The sequence below is a fragment of the Mus caroli genome, unplaced genomic scaffold (genome assembly GCF_978045245.1).
Source record: "Mus caroli unplaced genomic scaffold, Mus_caroli_1 scaffold_8, whole genome shotgun sequence".
Lineage (NCBI taxonomy): Eukaryota > Metazoa > Chordata > Mammalia > Rodentia > Muridae > Mus > Mus caroli.
In genome coordinates, this window is record NW_028227263.1 from 82399774 (window position 1) to 82420276 (window position 20503).

At 48.8% G+C, this 20503-nt stretch overlaps 1 protein-coding gene across 8 annotated transcripts in view; it reads right to left on the reverse strand.

Annotated features, from left to right (window-relative positions):
• Apba2 (amyloid beta precursor protein binding family A member 2) overlaps positions 1 to 20503 on the reverse strand; it is a 243735-nt gene that overhangs the window by 178632 nt on the left and 44600 nt on the right. For 4 of the 8 annotated variants that reach the window (XM_085841672.1, XM_085841675.1, XM_085841671.1 and 1 more), the window contains 2 exons: positions 12946 to 13084; positions 12494 to 12618 (listed from right to left, as the gene is read on the reverse strand). The gene's annotated coding sequence lies outside the window, so the exon portion shown is untranslated. The remainder of the gene's footprint in view (positions 1 to 12493; positions 12619 to 12945; positions 13085 to 20503) is intronic. The other 4 variants (XM_029480040.2, XM_021167642.3, XM_029480041.2 and 1 more) reach the window with 2 other exon arrangements.

Below are 20503 nucleotides of genomic sequence, written 5' to 3' on the forward strand. Positions count from 1 at the left end.
TCCAGCCACATGCTGAGAGAGAGAAAGCCATCCCAGAAGGGCCGGTGACTACAGCTTTCAATAGTGATAAAATGAGGTTCTAGATGTGGGACAGGAATACCAGGTCACCCTATGAGCCCTTCCCCAGAGAAATAAGGGGCAGGTTGTGGATCTGCATAACCTCCCATTTGTGGGCCTCCTTGGGGACTAGGAGTTACAGAATAGACAGCTCAGACAATTCTCCTGGGAAGCCATGTAGTGGGACACAGTGGTCAGTGTGGCCCATGATGATAACCTGGCCAGCAGAGGCAACAAGCACCAAAGAGCCTGCATTCCCAATGTCCTGGTCCAGAGACTTGCAAGGAGATAGGTGGCCCAGGGGGGAGACAGGGGCTTTGCTTTGCCTCATGAGTCAGACTTCTAGAGGTACCTGACAAGGGCTAAGTCCCCAGTGTCTCATGGGCCACTCCTAAACCTCTAGAGAGGTAGCACCCAGCCATATCCTGCATGGTCAAAGAGCCCCTGTTTAGAAAGACTGCGGACACAGAGTTCTTCGAAGCATCTCAAAGAGGCTTCCGAGGGATCTAGGGTGGACAAAGCAAGCATGAATATCAGGCTCAGTATGTTCTCAGCAGGATCATCTCTAGGGTGTCTCCCCCAAAAGAAGCAAGAATTAAACACCTGCTGGATACTAAAAATAACAGCATGGGCATAAGGAGCCAGACTGCCTTTTCTACAGATACCACACCCTCAGCCTCATCTATAAGCAAGATCAGGTGCAGGTCTGATGACAAGAAGGGATACAGTTAAGGAGGGGAGGCACACACACACACACACTCACACACACACACACACACACACACACACACTGCTTTCCAGGACAGGACAGGCTCTAGCTAGGGAGGAGACTTGGGGTCTCTGCAATCATCCACCATACCACTGGACACCATTTCCCTGAGCTGGAAGACTCTCATTTCATACCAGAAAGCTCCAAAACCCATTTGACTTCCCTAGTCAGGGACATGTGTGACTACAGGGCATGTGTCGAGACACTGTGGGGTGGGGATGCTCCTTGAGGCTCCTTTAGTATCCAGCATAGTGGATAATAAATGTGACACAATAGAAGGTGCAAAACAGCATCAGATAATGACAGCCATGGCCCTGGGGAAGCACTAGCAGGAGACACTAATGCTTCCCCAATAAAGCTCTCAACCTGGCTTCCACTAGCACAAAACTCCACATACACAAGGTATTCACAGGGACTGACCCAGTCCTGGCCAGAAGCACAGAGCTCTCCCTAGTCTCTGCCACTGGCTGAGCAGGATACAGGGATCTGCAGGAGGATGCTGCTGAAGCCCAGAGGTCCCTGCATTGGAGCTGCTACAGCACTGGCTGGGCAACAGGCAGGGGCATGGCCCACGTAGGCAGAAGGGCTGGCTTCACGCTCCGGTTCCCTGTGCTCAGGGACGGCAGCTGTGCTCCTCAGCCATGGTGGGCGGCAGAGCCACACTTCCTTGGTGTGATCTGGACTTTAGGGAGATGTCCTTCCTCCTCTCTCTGTGGAACTGGGAAAAATAATTAAGAGGAGAGCAGATGGCAAGCACTTCAATTCTGTTCGTGAGAACTAAATCAACAAGATGTGGGAATCGGGGAGAGCTTGCTTCTCTGGATGAGTGGGCACCCCACGCTCCAATCCCCAAAGCAAGGCAGTAAGACTGTGGACGGGGTGGGTGGGAGCATACAGTGAGAGGGTAAGAGTCCAAAATCCAGAAGCAACCGTAGAAAAGCCACCTTCTCCTATGGCAACCAGGCTGCCTGGAATGCTACAGAGGGACCCTGGCTTCAGCACCACCACAAGGCACTTTTCTAAGGACACACAGATCAACGTGCCCAGTGAGAAGCCAGCTACTATAGCCCTGCATCTGGAATGGTGACTGTAGGCTGATTCTTCTCCTCCCTGAGACCTGCTGAGAACCTCTGAGAACCTCTCACTCACAGGTTCTCTTGGTACCTGGGAGTCTGGACTTTGTAGAAAAAGGAGGTTTACTAAGATCGTGAGTTTAGAAGCATAAAGTCCATGTCTGGGGGCTCTATCTTCCAACCTCAGATAAGTGCACCCCTGACAGCATCAGAACAAGGTAGAGCAAAGGAAAGAGCTGCATGCAGATGAGGCCACACGTATCAGGTAGTTACTTTACAGCAGCCACTGTCACAAGAACTATGTAGAGTACCATGAAAATGACATTAATAGCTTCTAAGCACATGTCCCAATTATGTGATATCCTCCCAGTAAGTCCTGCCTCTTTAAGTTCCACCATCTCTCACTGAAGCAACCAGCATTCGCTTAGGATACCCCAAGACCAAATTCTTAGCAAAAAGGGATTTATTTTCTCCAGAGGGACAGAGAGCAGGGAATAAGAGAGGAAGACGGGAGATAGAGGATGAGGGAGAAGGGGAAGGGAATAAGGGAGAGGGGAACGAGTGTTTGTCCAGGGTGGGGACAAAGGACTCCCTCTGGATAGAGAGGAGAAAGAGGTGGCCCATAGGCAAATGACAGTTTATAAAAGCAAATTGGGGAACCCCGTGTTAGAATGAGATGTTTAATTTTGATTCTGCATGTTAATTAGGTGAGTCAAGGGGGACTTTTGATTGCTGGACTACAATACTTTGATAGCTGACCTTGGTAGTCAGCCTCAGGAGGAGGGAATTGCCAAATAAGGAATGGACCTTAGTGGCTAGCTTTAGAAATGTAATTTAATGGTTTTTAGCAAGGCAGAAGGAATGGGATGAAGGGCAAGGCCTGCCAGAGCCATGCTTGCCATGTTCAGGCTGGCTAGAGTCCCTTCCCTCATAGACATCAGACTGAGGCTCAGTCATCCAACACATGAATTCAAAAGAGAAACCATACCGAAACACCGAGCAGTCAGGATCACCAAAGCCATCAACCACAGGAGAAACCCTCCAATTAGCAGACCACGAGTCTTGGAGCTGTTGGTTGGCACTCAGGATACTTTCATCGAGAGCTTGTCAGGCCCTCATATAAATGTACAGATAAGAGCCAACCCTCAGTGGAAGTTCTGTGCTCTGGAACTCATTTGGGAATAGGTGACAAGACAGAAAATGGAGTCAAGTAAAGAACACAGCTCCAGAAAAAAAAAAGTCAGGAAAATTAGAGAAGGGACCCCAACCTGTAAAGACCCATAAGTCACCCCATCTTCAGAGGGGAATCAGCCAGCTGTGATCTGAAAATCAATGAACTTTCTTAGGCCTATCAGTGAACTTCGGCTGCAAATGCCTCCCTTCCCCAGGATGTGAAGAGACAGGTGAACTCAGAGCCCCCTGGTCACATGGAGTGGAAGACTCCTGGGACAAAAAAACAAGTCCTAGGGTTCAAACTTTACCCCCAGGCCCTCACTAGGTTCTCCTTGAGAGGAGCCAAGGTAGAGAGTGGGAACTGGAGGGGTGGGGGATGGAAACCCTTAGTCTTCCTGCCTCGCCTTAAGCAGGTGCTTGCCATGTTGGGCTGGCTTACGACTTTTCTACTTCCCAGTGCCAAAACAGACCCTGTTTCTCACTTCCAGAATAGTGTTCCTCAAACCCCATGGCCTTCAACACTTGGCAGTGAAACGGTTTTTGTGTGAGATGGTTTTTCCAGCCATCAGGTAATCTCTACTCAGAGTTCATGAAGTTGAGGTCTATCAAAGGCATCTCAGACAGCATGCTCTCCGATCCCAACAGTGCCATCAGGGCTAGCCCACGGTAAGCAGAGAAGAAGCCTCTTCACAAGAAGAAATGTGTGAAGGTGACAGCTGAGGGGCACAGCCCACTGGAAGCCTGGGATGAAACCAGAGGACGACAGAAAGCTTTCCTCCCACACCTGCCACCACCGCCAGGCTCCAACACCACAGCCACAAAGAACCACAGCTGCTGATTTCTAACAGGAATCACTGAGCATGTCTAGCACAGCCAGAAACTCACAACAGCAGAACACTGACTGGAAGACTCCAGAGACAGTGAGGGGCAGTAAGGAGGGAGGAGCCTCTGCTTAAGGGCAGTAAGTGTCTCCTTCCTGGCACAACCAGAGAGAAAAGAAGGCCACAACACCAAGAACAGGATGGATGCTGTAAACCATGAATGGTTGGACTGAGGAATGGATACAAATTAAAAAGCTCAGCACAGGTCCATTTAGAGCTTGGGTCTGGAAGGCCCCCAGATCACACACTGTCCTCTCTGTACTAGTAGGGCATGGTATAAGCTTCAGGAGCTGGGGCAGCAGGTCATTGGTAGCATTGCCCTTAAAGGTTACACTGGTTCCCTGCGGTCTCTCTCTCTCTCTCTCTCTCTCTCTCTCTCTCTCTCTCTCTCTCTCTCTCTCTCTCTGTTGTTCCCTCCATCCCTCCACCCCCTCAGCTGCCATCACCAGAGCAGCTCTTTGCCATGATGCTCCACCTCCCCATAGGCTCACAGACAGTGGAGCCAGCTAACCATGGTCTGGAACCTCTGACAGCATAAGCCAAGATCAATCTTTACTCACTTAAGTACTGTCTTCCAGTTTTCTGGCACATCAACGCAAAGCTAAGACAGTGTATATACTCTAGGACATTCTGGTGGTTGTCAACTGGCCACACCTGAAAAGAGGGACTTGTCTCCATCAGATTAGCCTGTAGACATGTCTATAAGGACTTGTTTTGATTAATAAGTGACATAGAAGAGCCCAGCTCATTATTGCTGGTACCATTCTTAGGCAGGTGGGCCTTGCCTGTATAAGAAAGGTAGATAAACTTGACCCTGGAAGTGCAGGTAGTAAGCAGACCATGGAGATCTGCCATGATTCAGTTCGTTCCTCTAGATTCCTACCATGACTTCCCTCCGTGATAGAAGATAACTTGTACCATTCAGAGACTGTCTCACCTGGGGATTCATCCTAGATACAGTCACCAAATGCCAACACTATTGTGGATGCTAAGAAATGCTTGCTGAAAGGAGCCTGATATGGCTGTCTCCTGAGAGGCCCTGCCAGAGCCTTACAAATACAGAGTTGGATGCTTGCAGCCAACCATTGCACTGAGTGGGGGATCCCCAATGGAGGAGTTAGAGAAAGGACTGAAGGAGCTGAAGGGGTTTGCAACCCCATAGGAAGAGCAACAATATCAACCAACTAGAGCCCCCAGAACTCCCAGGGACTAAGCCACCAACCAAGGAGTACACATGGCTCCAGCTGCATATGTAGCAGAGGATGGCCTTGCCATGCATCAATGGGAGGAGAGGTCCTTGGTCCTATGAAGGCTCAAAAGATGCCCCAGTGTAGGGGAATCGAGGGAGGGGAGTGGGAGTGGGTGGGTGTAGAGGAACACCCTCACAGAAGCAGGGGGAGGGAGGATGGGATAGGGGATTCCAAGAAGGGAGGGAAACCGGGAAAGGGGAAAACACTTGAAATGTAAACAAATTTTAAAATAAATAAATGAATGAATAAATGAATAAATAGACAAAATGCCTATGAACTGAAATAAACCCTTTCCTCCCATATTTTTCTACCATAAAAGTTAATGAATTCCTTGTCACTTGAGACCATGTGGATACAACTGCACACCATTCTACTACCTGAAATAAGCCACGTACAGAAAGTACTGCCTCACAGCACACATGCAGAACTGTATGAAGCTGATTCCATGGAAGTTGAGGTGGGATGGTGGTCACAGGAGGGAGGTACACTGACCAGAAGCATGCTGTGGCACAGTAGGCGAGGACCGTAATGTACTGTGCATTCCAAAATGCCTGCCAGAAAGGTCAGGAGAGTAAGGGGCTTGCCACCAAGCATGACAACCTGAGTTCAAACCCTGTATTCTGACTCCCCCAACACACACACTACAAACTTTATGTAAAAGAAAAAGGCTACACAAATTCCACAAAAAAAAAACCCATAAATGTTTGAAGAGATAGAGGCTTCTTCTAATTTGAACATTACATTATGCACAACTTATCAAAATATCACCCAGTCATCATAAACACAAGTTTGACACTTCCATATCAGTTTTTAAGGAAATAAATTCAAGGGGCTGGGATAGAGCTCCATCAGTAAAAATCCTGAGTTTGGGTCCCAGCACTCATGTAAAATCCAGATGGGGACAATGCACATCTGTAATCTCAGCCCAGGAAGTAGAAGCAGGAGGCTCTCGAGGATCTGCCTGGCCAGCGAAGGTAACCAAATGAGCGAGTGAGTAGGTTCAGAGAGTTTCAAAAGACAAGGTGGAGGGAAACTGTGGAGGACACCCAATATCAATATCTGGACTAACTGGGTGCACATACCACATGCACACATATATACAACACACACACACACACACACGTAAATAAAACTAAATTTTATTAAAATGGCTAATGGCCTCTCCTCCCATTGATGGCCCACTAGGCCATCCTCTGCTATATGTGCAACTAGAGGCCTTTGGTATTGTGAAGATCATATGCCCCAGTACAGGGGAATGCCAGGGCCAGGAAGTAGGAGTGGGTGGGTTGGGGAGCAGGGCAGTGGGGAGGGTATAGGGGACTTTCGGGATAGCATTTGAAATGTAAATGAAGAAAATATCTAATAAAAATAAACAATAAATAAAATGGCTAATGGTAAATTTCTGTATTATGTGTATTTTTCCCCAATTTAAAAACCCTACCAATGATGGCACATGTACTGTGAGTCCTCTAAGATAAAAGCCAGGATGCCCAGCTTCCAGAACTTAGGCACTGGGGAGATGAGGAGAGATTTGGTGCATGGGGTGCCCCACCTTAGGTGGCCTTACACATGAAGGGGTGATGGGGCAAGCCAAAAGTGGCCATCCTGACCTCTGTTTTTTTTGTTTTGTTTTGTTTTGTTTTGTTTCCCCCTTCCCCTGACCTCTGGTTTTTAAGAAGGGGCAATTGACACATTCCTGGGTCTTCTCTTGAAACACAGGTCTCTCTTGACAGGGCACCGAAGCACCAAGCAGCAGCAGTGCAGAGTGATGGGCCCTCCAGTTGGGGGAGGAGAGTAAAGAACCCCCCCCCCGCCGCCCACTCACTACCAAAGAGCAAACAAAGCACAAAGCACAAAGCCCCAGCACAGCAGAGATGAGAAAGGGTCAGGACAGGTGACCCTGCTGCAGGGAGGCCAGCGGTGGCAACTCAAGGGGAGAGGATACTAGATGGGGGGACAGCAGGGAATCTGGGTGCTCTCTGCTAAGGTTCTCAGCTCCACTGCCCCTCACCAGATCCAGTGTCAGCCACTTTGTCTGTCCCTGCCCTGTGCCCAGGATAGAAAGCTGTTCTTCGATATACTCCAGGTTATCCAGGCTCAGCTCCAGACGACCGTAATGAATCAAATGTTGAAACAAAGTCAGTCATGGAGGTTTTCATTGCCTGGTGGATGCAAGATCTGTGTTTACATCACCCCATGCCTAGTACGTGTGCAATAACACTATGGCTAAAAAGTATACACCATACATGTCCCATTGGAAAACACTGCTCAAAGTTCTAATGACTATCTGAGCTGTTGGAAAGACTTGTTCAGTCTGGAAAATCCAGGGCCCACGACAGGGCAGACTGAAAGGCAATCAACAATGGCTGCCTACACCTTACACCTGGCAGGTGTTTGTTAGAGTAGCATGGTTCTGACTGCCCTGACTGGCACTAGGCAGTTAACTATAGAAATGCGTTAGTTAGATGGTATAGCTCCAAGATGGAGAAGCTATGCATTGAAGTCTCCTTTGCCACAATAGGAACTGAAGAAATACCAGTGTAGGGCTGGAATATGCCTCAACAGTAGAAAAGTAACCTAATGCATAGAGGCCTTGGATTTACTCCTATGGAACACACACACATGCACACTCACACACACACATGTGGTACATACATTTTTTTTAGAAATATAGATATAAATACATAAGCCAATCACATAGTGAATTATGTTTTGTAATCCAGCGTTACAAAATGCTTGAGATGATCAATTTACAAAGAAGAAAGGTTTGGGCTCATAGTTGGTGACCCTATTGCTTCTAGGCTATGACAAGATAACACATGATGACAGAAAGCACATGTTAGAACAAAGCTACTCATCTAAGGGGCACACAGAAGGAGGAGAAAAAGGAAGGATTTGGGTACCACTGTCCCTTCTACAGCAGATCTCCAGTGACCTTAGGAGCCCCCACTATGCTGTCTCTTAAAGGTTCCACAACTTCATGAAGGAATCACTCCAGGGATTAAGTGTCTAATATATTGAAATTCGTGGGACACTCCAGATCCAAATGACAACAACTGTCACCAAGTCGCTGCAAGCTGCACTGTCACATGACTGGCAGTGCAGCCTGCAAACACATGGATGACATGCTGGACAGTGACAGCACAACAGCCTAGGCTATAGGAAGGTTTCAGCTCCACTCCTGTGTGTGGCCCACTGTTGACCATAATATCATTATGTAGTGAGGGGGAAGCAGTGAACAGACAGGAGCAGGCTAGCCTGGGACAGGCAGGTCGGGACACTCCCTGGAAGGTAGCTGTAGTCTTGGAACTGAGCTGGCTCAGTGGGAATGTGGTCTGGGATGGGGATGGAGATGGAAACAGGGACGGGGACGAAGATGGGGACTGGGGTGGGGGGAAAAGCCAGGAAAGTATTGTTGTGGGATGGGAGCTAAGCAGAACCAGTGTTGGAAGATACAGGTAGAATGTGAGTTAGACTGTATGCCCAGGGTAAGGCTGTGTGGTAAAAGAGCAGAGCCATGTGCTGCTATGTCCTGAGCCTGGAACTCCCAGCAGGAAAAGGGCAAGTGGGGCTATTACTCAGATGACAGCAATGTTCTCACCTCTGCACAAGGGATTGGACCCCATAGAGAACACAAGAACAGGCCTGGACTTACTGAAGCAGGGGAGTGTTTATGAGTTGATACTGTGCTGCCCCCGAATAATGCTGAGGTCCTGACTCTCAAAACTTATGCTGTGACACTCTTTATATATATAACATCTTTGATCAAAGCCAATTAAGGCCATTAGGCTGCATCTTAATTTGGTATGACTGATGTGATGTTTAATATTTTCAACTTAACAGGATCCAGAATCACTTACATTCACATATGCATGCGTGCGTGCACAAACACACACACACAAACACACATCTTTTTTTTTCAATTTTTTATTAGATATTTTCTTCATTTACATTTCAAATGCTATCCCGAAAGTCCCCTATACCCTCCCCCTGCCCTGCTCCCCTACTCACCCACTCCCACTTCTTGGCCCTGGTGTTCCCCTGTACTGGGGCATATAAAGTTTGCAAGACCAAGGGGCCTCTCTTCCCAATGATGGCCGACTAGGCCATCTTCTGCTACATCTGCAGCTAGAGACACAAACTCTGGGGGTACTGGTTAGTTCATATTGTTGTTCCACCTATAGGGTTGCAGACCCCTTCATCTCCTTGGGTACTTTCTCTAGCTTCTCCATTGGGGGCCCTGTGTTCCATCCAATAGCTGACTGTGAGCATCCACTTCTGTGTTTGCCAGGCACCGGCATAGCCTCACAAAAGACAGCTATATCAGGGTCCTTTCAGCAAAGTCTTGCTGGCTTATACAATAGTGTCTGCGTTTGGTGGCTGATTATGGGATGAATCCCTGGGTAGGACAGTCTCTGGATGGTCCATCCTTTCATCTCAGCTCCAAACTTTGTCTCTGTAACTCCTTCCATGGGTATTTTGTTCGCTATTCTAAGGAGGAATGAAGTATCCACACGTTGGTCTTCCTTCTTCTTGATTTTCTTGTGTTTTGCAAATTATATCTTGGGTATTCTAAGTTTCTGGGCTAATATCCACTTATCAGTGAGTGCATATCATGTCTGTTCTTTTGTGTTTGGGTTACCTCACTCAGGATGATATCCTCCAGATCCATCCATTTGCCTAAGAATTTCATTGTTTTTAATAGCTAAGTAGTACTCCATTGTGTAAATGTACCACATTTTCTGTATCCATTCCTCTGTTGAGGGACATCTGGGTAATTTCCAGCTTCAGGCTATTATAAATAAGGCTACTATTAACATTGTAGAGCATGTGTCCTTATTACCAGTTGGAACATCTTCTGGATATATGCCCAGGAGAGGTATTGCGGGATCCTCTGGTAGTACTATGTCCAATTTTCTGAGGAACCGCCAGACTGATTTTCAGATTGGTTGTACAAGCTTGCAATCCCACTAGCAATGGAGGCGTCACACACACACACACACACACACACACACACACACACACAATCTTTATGCACTTTATAAAGGACTATTATCTACACTAGATCAATTGAGGTAGAAGAAGCCATCCAAACTAAGGGTGGCACCATTCCTTGGGCTGGGGTCCTAGCCAGCATAAAAAGGAGAGAGCTTACTGATTGATATACATCATTCACCTCCCTTTACTTCCTGATGGCAGACAAGTGTAGACAGATCCTTCAAGCTTCTGCCCCCATGGGGAACTGAACCCTCAGAGTAGGAGTCAAAATAAGCTCCTTATCTAGGGCTATTTTATCACAGCAACAGGAATAGAAAGAAATGTGATTGATGATCATATAAAGTAAAAGGGAACTGTGTCCTGTTAGACAGAGCTCGTGGGTCTCCTGTGATACAGTGTTTTTATGTTTTTTTTTTTTTTATGTCTTAGGTGTTTTATGTAGCAGTTGTTTAGTTTGTTTTGGAGGGGTGGGTTTGTTGGTAGTGGTTATCGTTTGTCTCAAACACTGAACTAAACAAGACACAGTAGCGAAAGAACAGATTGTTAAAAATGAACCATGGACTTGCATTAAAAATGTAAGTGTAAGGCTGGAGAGATGGCTCAGTGGTTAAACGCACTGCCTGCTCTTCCAAAGGACCTGGGTTCAATTCCTCACACCCACATGGCAGCTGACTGTCTATAACACCAGTTTCAGGATCTGACACCTTTACACAGGCATACATGCAGGCAAAACACCAATGCACATGAAATAAAAATAAATCATTTAAAAAAATTGTAAGTAAACCCACAGGTGGAGAGTAGGTTCAAGTAGACACATGGTTTTCTCACAAAAGAAAAAGCACTCTCTGAGGAGTGGACCCTTGAGACAGTTCTGAGTGACTGATTTTTCTTTTCACTGAGATCTGCACCATCCCTGAGGAGATATAAGACAGTCCAAAGGATGGCCTGTCTTGATTTTGGCCTTGGAGTTAACCTTAGGACTCAGAATGGCATTCATCTGCCCCTTCCTTCCTACACCAATGGTTAGAGACAGGCATATCAAAGGAAAGCTATGTGAAGGTGTGCTGTCGCAAACCAAATAACAGAGAAGGTGACTGGCAAACCACCAGACCTTTCCTGTTGAGCCCGCAAAGGAACCACCCTATTAGCACCTTGGTCTTCTAAGATTTCAGGCCTCCAAAACGAAGAGACTACAAACTTCTGTTATTTAAATCACCCAGCCTGTGGTACTTTGTCATGCTGGAGGTACTCAGAACCGGCCACTCTCATTCCCCAGTGGAAGGTGCCCTGGAGATAACACATCTTCACATAGTTGCAGATGCCTCAGATGCACTTGCTTGGGAATTTCTATATAGTCCCCAGCCTGCTTTCTGCTGACTGGGTCTGCCCACAGCAACAGCGCCTTGGACTGACTACCTGGGTCATACCACGGGTCTAGATGCGGAATAACTTAAGAACTTCCACTGCCACACAGAGCACAGAGACACTGCCCATTCCCTGTCTGCTCCTGCTTCCTGAAACCCTTGCAGAGCTAATAATGGCTGCTCTGAGACCATCACCACTGACCAGGAGGGACGATCTCTAAGAATACACTGTGGGTGATTGGAGGGACCCTGAGAGCAGACCCAAGAACAGTAGCTCCCATGGGCAGGACACAAATAGAAGACCTCCTGGTCATTTGTCCTTCAAATACTGCTGGTTCTCCTCTGTCTTTTGCCCTCTGTAAATGCAGGCTCTGCATCTATAGATCCAACCAACACACAAATCAAAGCTGGTTTTGGTTGTTGTTTTTTTTTTTTTTTACAGGTCTTAAAAACACAAAATGTTTCTCACCTACAAAACCCTCCAGACATGCAGTCTCCCTACAGCACAGTGTTGTGCCTCTTGTGTTATAGTACTGGGCTTACAATGGACCAGTCCATACCAAGCACAGGCAGGTGTGATTCTTGCCATCCCCTAAACAATAAAACAAGTATTCACATAGTAGCTGTAACATATGAAGTACCAGAAGTCATCTGTTACATGCCCTGTGCAAACACTGAGCATTGCACACATAAGGGACTACAGCACCCTCAGATCCAGGAACCCACAGAGGTCCTTGGAACCAACCCACATGGATACCAAGAGACAACTGTAAACGAGAATATTTCAAACCCAACAAAGTTGAAAATCAGCATGAATGTACTACAGTCTCATTAGAGAAAGGCGAGGCTGTTCCTTAGCATGTTAATGGGGGCTTTGTCCCAATTGTACACCAGGAAAAGCTGGAGATGGGAAACGTATCCTACTCACCGGCAGTCTCCACACACAGGATGGCTCTCCCTGTCCCTGTCTGCAGGAAAGTCTACCACCAACGGTTTGGGGGTGGGGGTGGGGTCCCCTGGCTGAGCTCCAGCAGTGCCTCAATATCCAGAGAACTGTGATACAAAGATAACACAGTGTCAGCAGGTTGGGAAGGCAGTCCACTCATTCACAGACAAGGACAGATTCAGAACTTTAATATTCTCTAGAAGAGACATCATCTGGAAATACAGCATGCAGCTGGTCATGAGTTTCCTGACATCTTCAAGGGAGCCCTTCATATTCACACCTAAAGGTCAGCATAGACCACTAAACGGGCCTACTTTGGAGCCACAGTAAGTATATGGGGAATCGACTTCTCAAACCCTTTTGCAGAAGATCCTGAAATCAATCAAACATCCCTCCATCCACCCACCCACCTTCGCATCCCCTCCCCCACACACCAAGGCTCTGTTCCCAGCTTGTTTTTCTCAAAGTAGCAAAATACTACTCAAGGCCCAGAGCTCTGGGTGATTCAAGTGACTTCTCTCACAATAGTGTTTTCGACACGTGGATGGGATGCTTCTTCGATGAACAGGGACTCTGCAAAGAAACAGTGACTGTGCTCAGTGCTTGGAGAGAGACATTGGGTGGGCAACATCCACCCTAGTGGCTTGCTATTTCTTCAGCCCTGAGCTACAAAATGAACAGGGACTCTGCAAAGAAACAGTGACTGTGCTCAGTGCTTGGAGAGAGACATTGGGTGGGCAACATCCACCCTAGTGGCTTGCTATTTCTTCAGCCCTGAGCTACAAAAACAAACAGACACCTTGGTTTCTGTCTTAGCTCTTTAGGGAGAGCTGGAGAAGGCTGCGCATGCGTCTGAGCCTCAAAGGATGTTGGGGCCCAAAAAGTGACTTGTGCGCCACCTTCTGCACATGCCCTTGGTTCCTCCTCTAATGCTCTGTCTGTGAAAGGAGCTGCTGCCTGGGAACCAGAGTTTCGCTGAGCTTTAAGGCAGACCACGGCAGGGTTCTCTCCTGCAGCTTCCTTGGACATGCTTTCTGTCCTGCTCATAGAGCTGGGGCACCCAGCTGGAGCCTCCCCAATGTCTGGGATCCACTAGGATGCACAAGGATGAGGAGGGAGGAAACATGAGCCTAACCAGACCTGTGCCTGACCTACCACAGCGAACCAGAGAAACCTGCTTTTGCTCTGCGACTCTCACGGCATAGATGGAGATACAAGACACTGACTCTGAACCACAGCATGCAAGATGACTGAGACCCAGGCGCCGTGCACAGCTACAGCCTTGCCCCATCATGCCCCACGGCCTCACCCCACCTGCACGCGGGCGGGGAGTGGGGGGGGGAGGGGCACACCATGCGTGGGCGTGCCCGCCGCCATCTTTAGTATTCCCTTGTTTATTCCTATGGACACCCCAGCACACTTCTTGTCATGCTTTAAAACCAACTGAGGATTTCTCCCTGAACTCTGGTAAGGACATCGCTCTGCACCTGGCCTCATTGTATCTCACATTTCCCCTGTCCCCCATAGGACTCATTTCTCCCCCTGAGACCCTGCCTAGCCTCACCAGGGCCCAACCTTTAAATGGCAGAGAAAATAGTTCAGCACCAGCAAACCTCGATGGCAGCCTCCAAGAATGGAGAATAAAGGAAAGGAGATGAAATAAACAAACAAAAAGAGCTGGGGTGGAGGTGGGACTCCATGATTAACCTGTGTGCCTTGCAAGCATGAAGACAGGAGCTCAGACACACACCCCCGTCAGAACCCACATAAACGCCAGTGTTAGCCCACCTGTAATTCCAGCATCTAAAGAACAGAGTATCCCAAGGGCAAGATGGCTAGTGGCACCATCAGCCATGGGTTTGACTGAGACCTGCCTCAAGGAATTAGGTGATAGGCCCATTAAGGTTGAGTCCCAGAATCAACCTGGAGCGTACATGTGCATATGTACCCACGTGCATGCACGTCCACATCCACATACGCCTACACACATGCGTGCACGGAGGGGGGGCGGGGGGAGGGGGAGCATTCGAAGCATAGGGACGAAGCACGTGTTTCAAAGGGCATCCACCAGGTGGGACACTGTAAAGCCAGCTCCAGGCTCTTGTCTCACTGGCACAGAGGGCCATGAGAAGTTTCAGGCTATAGGAGGAAACTATTGTGTCTGTGAGGCACATGATGACCTGGGAGAGACAGGCTTCACTGGGCGTGCCTTAGAACAGAAGGCACGGGTCTCTCTTAGTGAAGAACGTGTAGAGTCTGCAGAAGATTGACTGGACACTCACTAAGCAGCTCCCTGTACCCAGGATGTGCTGTAAAATCATTCTGGATTAAAAAAAAAAAAAAGATGCAAAGAAAAAGTCCCCATGACCTTGGCTGCCTCCTCTGGATCCTGGCCGTGCATCCTGGGCATCCAGGAGCTGCCTGTCCATCTCGCAAACATAGACGCCCATCGCTGTCACTCTGCACACCTGCCCTTACTAACCTGGGAGTGTCACCAGCAATGTGTTCCTGGGGCTAAAAGTAGATCCACCAGCTTCCTCCAGGAATGTCCCATGGGAAAATGGAGGCTGCCTGAGAGCCAGGACAGCTTCAAAGGCCCTCCATCCTGGTGGGGTAGGCCACCTAGGGCAGGCTTTCTGGAGCAGGGCTTAGGTACTTGGCTTTCTTCCATGTACCATTGCCCAGTAGACGACCCTCCTCTGCCTGGGTACCCTGGCATCCTGCCCTTCTCTCTCAGGCTGGCCACATTCCAGGCCCACCCAGGAAGCACATTTGCAGGGAAGTGCAGGCCACTCTAGCCTATTATAATCCCCATAGTTGTATAAAGCAGCCAACAGAGGCACAGTTCCCAGGGCCAGTTGCTCTCCCCTCCCCCATACCTGACCCACAGAGCACTGTGAAGAGATTGGCTCCCGAATCCCAAGCTGCATCAATGCCACTTGATACTACCCACCATGGCTCACTTCACTATGAATGCTGACCAGGTGGAAACAGCCACGCCAAGCCAGTCAGAGGTGACAAGGCCAACTGGGAAAGGCCCAGATAGAGTAACACCCAGCTTTCATCCCCAGGCCATGCTCCAAAGGTCAGAGACTCCAGATCAGGGCCGCTGCATCTGTCATTAGAGTTAGTACTTGCAAAACTACCAGCCCGGTCCCTGACCCCGTGTGTACTCACAGAGGTCAGCGGGTACAGTGGCAATAGCCATGTACCACTCTTAGGGTGTCCCCAGCCAGCTCCTTCCCAGGAGCCTCAGGGAGCCCTTATCTACCTAGTACTGAAGATTCTTTTGGAGTAAGAGACCATAGCATGTAGGTCAGCTGATACAAACAGGACTGCATGGACCAGGGCACAAGGAACAGGTTGCAGACATATAGGACAATGAGATGACCTAGCTTCCAAGTAGCCAAACAGCAGCCAGCAAGAGCATCTTCCATACACCACTTACCCCTTGGACATCCCTGCTCCAAGTGAATCTTTTAGAATCCCTCATATGTCTTCCTCTGAAAGCCCACTTGAATGCCCCTGCCGCATGAAATGATAGCACTCTGGTCTCCTCCAAAGTATCTGCATCTGGTTGGTCAGCAACACCCTGAACCCATCTCCTTCTATCATCCCACATATTCCATGTAGGCTCCACCTCTAAACTCCACAAACAAGCCAGCAATGTTCCTAATCTCATCAGATATGATCTGGCTTCTTTATTCTTCCTTGAACAGACAAACAGGGCTACCCCAGGACCTTTGCATGGGCCATTCTCTCAGATGTCTGCACCCTTCCTCCATTCTCTCCACCAAGCAAGTGCCAGCTTCCTGACCACACTATTTAATCTACAATATGCCCCCAGCCTTCCCTACCCAACTCAGCTTAGTGCTTCCCCCTGACACCAGCCCCAACCTACACCCACCTTTTACTGACTGTAGCCATGTCTGTGTCTCCTCACTGGAGAGCAGGGGAATTGATCTCTATTCCAAGCTTTCAAATCAACAGCTCTCAACTCTTCAAAATGTCCTGGACCCTTTCAAATAGTCATGGAAGCCAGACATGTTTTGGGAATAACCTCCACCCTCACCTTCCTTATGGGCAGCTGCTTTCTGGCCTTGTCCTGAAAGCTCTGAAGATGGCAGAACCACCCAGACAAGCACCAGGAGCAAAACTGCTCAGACCACTTAAGAAAGTGTTGACCTAGAGCCCTGAATGCCTTAGAGTGTGGAGTGGGAGGGGCACAAACCCCTCTCCACAGAGAGTGAGGAGGGGCACACAGGGAAGGGGGCCAGGACCCTGATGGAGACTCATTCTGATGCCTGGCCTCCCCCCTGAAATTTCAGCCTGGGAGGATCTACCTCTGGGAGAGTTCCAGGCTGACCTGCAATGAGGAGAGCTGGCAGTGACAGAGCCTCCCCTGAGGGAGGCCATAGCCGAGTGACAGGCCTGAGGGAATTTTAGTCTCATCCTGTCCTGTCACACCAGCCAGTCACTGGCTCCACATCTCATAGCTAAGTCCCAATGGAGTTAGGGCCCTCATGCTCTCTGCCATGTGCTGGGAGCAACCTGGGCTCAGTGAACAGCCATGCTCACCGTGAGGCTGCAGTCACACCTTTTCTGCTTTGTCAGCACTTGAGAAGATGAGGACTTTGTTTTATACCAACAGGAAGATTCTCCTTTTCTAAAAACATCTTCAAGATGATCAAAGGGGCAGAAAAGCCAGAGAAATGTCACAAGTTTTGCACAAAGTCTCCAAAGGAGCTATATATCTCTGTGTGTTGAATGAAGTGCTCTGCACTGGACAGATGAAGATTTGTGGGACATTTGAGAGTAATCAGTCACCTGTGTGGCTCCTCAGACACGTGAAGATTAGACATGGCAAACCCTCAAACCACTGGCTTACATCTTCCCCATGGCCTAACCCATCGCTGGGAGCTGAGGCCCTGAGACAGAGAGGCACTTCCATACCTCAGTGCATCTACTACAAGGCCAAGGACCAAACAATGCTCATCTAAGCTGACAGCTCCACACTCTCTGAGTTCACACCTAACCAACTCCCCAAGGCACATCTACAGGCAACTGCCTTTCAGTGGTGCAAGCTGGCACCACCTCCCTTTGCAGGACCCTGCTACAACCACAGTCTCCCTCTCCCAGCTACACTACCCATCTAAGGTCCCTCTAGATGCCCTTCCTCCTGAGTTAGCAGGCTCTAGCTTCAAATGGACTCTTCTTCCACAACCTTTCCAACCCCACCCTGGCCTCAACCTCCTACCCTAGCTTGCATCTCCCAGTCTTGAGCTTCTACCTCTAGCCCAGTCCATTCTGCCTGGCATCTAGGATGTATCCATCAATACAAACCAATGCTCTCTGTACAAGCAGGACAATCACAGGCCTATCTGGGATAATGCACACCAAACACTTATTTAAAGACAGCACAGCATTAGATGGGGGAGTAACTGAAATGGACACATGCACACATTAGGTTTCAGACTTGGGACAAATGGCTGAGGTGCCTATTTAACATATCAAATCAGACCTGGCCACCAGGTGCTCCCTTCATCCTTCAGTCCCAACCTGTTACAGGGCCTTCAGATTGGCATACCCTGCCCCCTATCCTAAACTTCTCTAGCTCAGGGACTGGGCTGACCTTCCCCTAGCTCCCCTTCCCTATATAACCCAGCCATTTTGTTTATCTACCCTCTTTGTACCTTTTGGTCTCCCAGCTGCTATCTGGTTCCTCTCTCTCCCTTCTCCTCACCCATCTCCTCACATGACCCAAGTCAGTCTATTAATGTCCACGCTGGACTCTCCCAGATGTGTCTGCCTCTGGCTATGCTCTCCCACATATCTATAATAAACTTTCTCCTCCACCATACACCTAGGAATAGTCATATCCTTTCCTTTTTATTTCTTTCTTTTTCATTCAGTAGAGGTCAATGGTGAAAATCATGAAGACATTTAAAAACACTGGATCAGATACCTTAAGGGACAAACCTCAGGAAGATATGTGAATTATAACTCCTTAAAGCTGTTAGTAAAACAGCAAGCAGAGAGGGTCTCACCCTCCTCTCATGCACCCCAACTGTCTTCCAGAGCAAGTCCTCAGAATGTTTGGAAAGACCTCTGTCTTTCTCCATACCCTCTGGCCTTTATCTTGTCCCAGTCCCATGGGACCACTGTCATTCCTCAGCTCCACCAGGTCAGCTTCTGATGGGTACCAGCATGGCTGGCCTCCTCGGGGACCCTGTGGATGCTGCTTGTGCCCCGCCCACCTATCCCTACGCACATCTGACAGCAAGGTCAGTATCTGCCACTGTCCTCACGTACTGGGGCAGAAGTCCTCTGTCTTCATCTGCTGTGTCCCTTGGTATGCATCCCAACACTTACAACTGGACTTGATGCTGACCCAGGGAGTGTGGACTCAGTGACAGACTTGGCCCCTGAACTGAGAGTTCAGAAAAATCAATGTTTTCTTGAGTGACCCAACTTCAGAATCTGGGAGGCTTCACTCACAACTCAATATACAGCCCCCCGAGATGTACTTACTTTTGAATGCTCAAACCCTCCTATGTCCCAGCACTGGGACAAGATAAGTCAGAAACCTTGAATGTGTCTTGGAAGTGCAGCCATAAGTTACATCTTAGTGGTGCAGCCAAAGCCTCCTTGATCTCCTTACAGGCCCCCAGGATCTGTTACTGCACAGGAGCTGGTCCTGAGCGCTGGCGAGGGTTCTGCTCTCTGAATCACCGTAGCCAAATGCTACAGGCCAAGCTTCCCTGAAGGGTGAGGAAGACAGCCTGTTCCTCAGAGCCACCCACACCCAGGCTATTTCCTGTTTCAACAAAGAGAGGGGCTGAAAAATCTCTAAAATCCCCTCCCACCCCGTGTCTATTCATCCTCACAGTGAGCTGGCAGGAACGGGGACATTAAAATGACATGGAACTCCTGGGATATGGGAGACTGTGCTTCCCTCTGGGCAATGACAGCAGCCACAAGAGGAATATAGGATTGTCACCCATTCGTGCTCCATCATGGAGCAGCAGAGCAGGCAACGGCTACTGCCCCGCTTCCCTTTCTAATGCCTGGCCCTCTCCAGCCTCCAGGCACCCATGCCCACTCATTCACCCACTCACCCATTCATAACTCTAAAAAAAAAAGAAAAAAAAACAGAAAACACTCCATCCCACCAGAATGTTCTCAAACAAAAGAAACCAAGGATTCAAGAAGGATAAGAAGTGGGCAAAGGGGCACCTCCCAGCCAGAAGGCCTAGTCCCTATGTCTCCCATTTAGGATCCTCAATGTCCTGAACATATAAATACAAGGGGGAGGGGCATATTACATCAGCATTGCTCCTGTCTTCTCTCCCACAATGTATGGGCCAAGCCTCATATGCCAGCTACCATTGCAGTGGGCCACTGGTCACTCTTGAGCAGAGAAGAAGCACTGGAGCCTACGTGTAAGTCCCAGCTCTGCCACTTCCTGGGCTCTGTGATCCTAGGGATGCCTCTTAAGCTCTCTGTGTTGCAATTCCCTCACCCAGGGAATGGACACTGGTACCTCGCACCTCTTGCAATGCTGTGGGATGAGTCATGGAGATGGCCTATGCTCATGAGGCTCTTAGGGTCATCTGCACCCTCCTGAAGGTGCTACAAACCACTCCGCTGTCGCCATCACTGTGGGGTCTGCTTTGCTGAGGGAGGGAAGCTCTGGTGCATCACAAGGGAGCCTAAACAGTGACCAGCTATGCTAGGCTCCCCAGAGGAACACAGGGAAGGTGCTAAGACCAGAGAGGAAAATGGATACAGTGAACATCATTCTCTGCACCAGCCCACCAGCCCCACAGCTGGACTTCTGGTCCTTTCCCCATGCCACAGGAAGCAAAGATGAAAAAGGATGTGACAAGGGATGTTTCTCAAACAAGAGTGAATTAATGAAACAAAGGTGTTTACATGAAAGAGATGAGTTAGACCAATCACGCAACTCTGTCAAATGCCACACAAAGGGAG